The sequence below is a fragment of the Thalassophryne amazonica genome, chromosome 1, assembly GCF_902500255.1.
Source record: "Thalassophryne amazonica chromosome 1, fThaAma1.1, whole genome shotgun sequence".
Taxonomy (NCBI): Eukaryota; Metazoa; Chordata; class Actinopteri; order Batrachoidiformes; family Batrachoididae; genus Thalassophryne; species Thalassophryne amazonica.
Window position 1 is genome coordinate 42,209,868 of NC_047103.1, and position 3,517 is coordinate 42,213,384.

Consider the following 3,517-nt stretch of genomic DNA (forward strand, 5'->3'; position numbering starts at 1 on the left):
TAATTTTTCGAACGGTGTCCACCTGGAGGTCTCTCACAGTTTCTGGAAAAAAATTGATGCAGCAAAGCTCCAAATCGTTCAGACATTTATTCGCAATAAAAAATAGACGAGAGGTGTGGACCACACCTCACTCAAAGCCTGCTCACAGGCGAATGACACAACCGACAGGCATGAAAAAACTCACGCATGCACACGAGGGTTCAAGCCTGTCTGACGCAATCACACGTGATTTAAATCCATATGGTTTTTAAAAAAAATAATAAGGGCGGATACTTTTCTAACAGACCTCGTACATAAGCATGCCAAATGGCAAATGTCAGCTCTCCCCACTTTCTCCATGATCGAATGTAAACGCACACACGTACACAAAGGCCACTTTGCTTTTAATACGTAGATGATTTACCGCCCCTGCTGGAATGGTGTGTGAGTCCAGAATGTAATTATCAACGTCCATTGTTCACTGTTGTTAACTAATATCCATAGTCTCTCCAAAAATATTAGTCCTATCAATGTTCTGTTTGACGGTGCTCATCCTTTGCCCAAAATACATAAACATACCAAACGGCAAATGTCAGCTCTCCCCAGTTTCTCCGTGATCGAAGGTAAACACATGCATACACGTACACAGAGGTCATTTGGCTTTTAATATACAGATTAAAAAATTAAACCCAAACAAATCATGAATGTCTGTTGTAGTTTTCCTTTTGACTGCTCCTGTTAGTTCAAGGTTGCCACAGTGGATCTAGCACAGATCCGCAAGTTTTACACCAGATGCCCTTCCTGACGCAACTCTGGTTTTACCTGGAGAAACACACACAGCCCCTGGTCTTCTGAGGAAGTCTCCCATCCAAGTACTAACCAGTACCCACTCTGCTTTGCTTGGAGATCTGATAGGGTCAGGCTGACACATAGCAGACTGGCTGCAAACAAACAAATCATAAATGTTTATGAAGAATAAATTCCAAGTTTTTCCTGTGGCTGAAGCACAAGATTAATAGAGTAAGTGAGTGGGTCCACAAAAACGTTTGTAAATAACTTCATAAAAAAACTACTTCATGTTGAGTTCTGAAATTTTTCGTTGTTGTAGACACAGATGACCAGTGATCCTCCTATTTAGGACCACGTTGGAATCTTTTAACATGCAAAATAAAATACAGATACGTACAGGCCAATGAAGTTGTTTGTGAGGCTTTGTTGCTAATCGCAGCATCCTAGTGACCACCAGAGGTCACTGTTTCTTGTTGATGAATTCTGTATCTTCATTGTGAAATGCCTTTGGTTGGGGGCTGTTGTCACAGATGTTGCTTTTTTTTTCTTAAAATAATTTTTTGACAATTTACACGTTAAAAAACGTGTTGATTCGACTGATATTTGCGTTGGTAAATTGCTGTCATTGTCTCCTCGGGTTCAGGGGTGGTAACTCCAGTGTCCTGGCCTTCGGTCAGCTGTGGCTCTTCCAGTCTGGCCACCTCGCTCACCGCCTCGTCTAATTGGCCCGATCACCTGCTGTCCTCGGACCCCTGCTGCCGCATGGCAAAAGGCCTTCTGAGGAATCAGACAGTGTTTGCAAACACCTAATGCTGTGTTTGGTCACCGTTTGTCACTCCGGCTCCTTCAAGTTGTGGGCTCAGGTCGCAGTGTCTACGAGCGAATATTAACAATTAAGAACAACAAGCGGTAATATTTGATTCTCTTGAACAAAGTTTGCACTTTCAGAGCAATTACTGCAATATCCACAAATCAGGCAAACACTGGGAAGCAGCCATTCCACTGCGCCGTCACTTATCGAGAGTTGACAATAAGCTGAAATGCTGCGGGGCTAACGCTCATGCAGGCAAGTACGCGTGCGCGCACACATACACACACACATATGAGTTAAGCAGGCCTTTGGGTCACGCAGTGTGAGTGAACAACACAGAGTGGGAGTGAGCGAGCAGCTGCAGGAGCCATGGGGTTGGTTGGGCCTCACGGCGAGCAGCGAGGGGCTGGGGAAGGTTTAGGGAATGGAGGAGGGCTGTGGGGAGACCCGGAGCTAAGGGCCGCCTGTTTAATTGGAGCTCATTTACACAGCAGTGGAGCAGGAGACACCTGAAGGGTCCTCTCTGCTTTATCAGCTAAATGGCTCCTTTCTCTCCGTCTGCAAGTGCCCCATCCTTCTCGCTTATTTACTCATTTCTCTCTGAGATGTCGTTCCTGCTACCCCCCCTCCCCCTCCATTGGCTAAGATGCAGCTTTAGTGAATGTGACCTTCACGCCTCTCGTGTGTCTGTGATCAAATAAGACCATCTCTTGATAACGACGTAAATACCTGCAATACCATTTTCACATAGTGCCAAAAAAGAGGTAGAGAAGGTGGGTAGGGTGGATGCGGGGGTTGTGGGGGGAGTGTGATGACGAGGAAAGGAACCAAAAGAAGAAACAACTTACTGTAATCATAGTCATGTTCAATCAGACACCTGCTATTAAGATGATAAATACACTTTTCCCAGTGTGAGTCCGGACACACTGAGTACCCCTAAGGCACTGTTCTGCTCTTTAACTACCTACTCTGCCTGGCTTCTTCACTCTCCTCCCATTAACTCGCATTTCAGCCGGTCTCACAAGACGTCCCGAAATCCGCTCCTTATAGAGCACTGCATGATGGACTAAATGTAGTCCTCGACAGTGGGACTGAGAACAGGTTCGGTGAGTGGTTTTTCTTGCTTTTGGACAATGAAAGGAGAGGGAGTTGGGAACATTTTTAGTCCATTAGTAAGTACTATTTTGTCCTCTTTTTTGCCCCTTTCGTGTTTACGATAATAAGAAAAAATGGGAACAGAGTACGTGTGTGTGGTTTTTGTGCACGAGGCTGCACAGACAAAGCTTATTGCCTCCTTAATCTCTTGTGTCGCCTTTTCAGCTCCCATCGGTGCCCACATGCTGGTGACGGGGCCAAGAGGATGCCTCCTGTAGAGAATCTTACTCAGCGCAGTGTCACGGCCGCTGTGACACCTGATAAACATTAAGTACAGGCTGCTATTCCTAAGTGCTGTTGTTGTTTTTTAAAAATTCATATTATTTCTTCTTATTAATGTTCAACGGCTGTCTTGCAACTAGGCTGTCAGCGATAAAACACCGCTGTGAGATGTGATGAGGGGAAATGGGATGATTTTCTGCACTAGAAGAGCATACAGCTAGACCATGTTTAAGATTTTCAAGTGGCGTTCTTGTTGTAATTGGGGAAATACATGTGATTAAATATCCACAGTCTTTTCTGTATTCCAAAAAAAGGAACAAACAAACAAAAAACAGTCAAATTAAGTATGCAATGAAGTTTTGTATCCAAGGGGTGGCAGTAATGCACTGAAAGCTAGTTAGGCAAAACAACATATAAGAAGAAGAAGAAGATAACTAGATATAAGCTCAGTATGTGTGTTGCGTGGGCCCCCTTTCCCATTGTGTCAGACTGAATGTTGAAGTGAAACTGTCCTTTGAGGCACAAGTGTGGAAAAAAAAAACTCCATAAGTGTGAATGTGA

The 3,517-nt window shown here is 44.4% G+C and overlaps 1 long non-coding RNA gene across 1 annotated transcript; it reads left to right on the forward strand.

Annotated features, from left to right (window-relative positions):
- Positions 1-2,367: 2,367 nt before the first annotated feature.
- Positions 2,368-3,260, forward strand: LOC117519286. Its single transcript, XR_004563236.1, has 2 exons — positions 2,368-2,751; positions 2,900-3,260. It is a non-coding gene; the product is annotated as an uncharacterized LOC117519286 (long non-coding RNA).
- Positions 3,261-3,517: the final 257 nt, after the last annotated feature.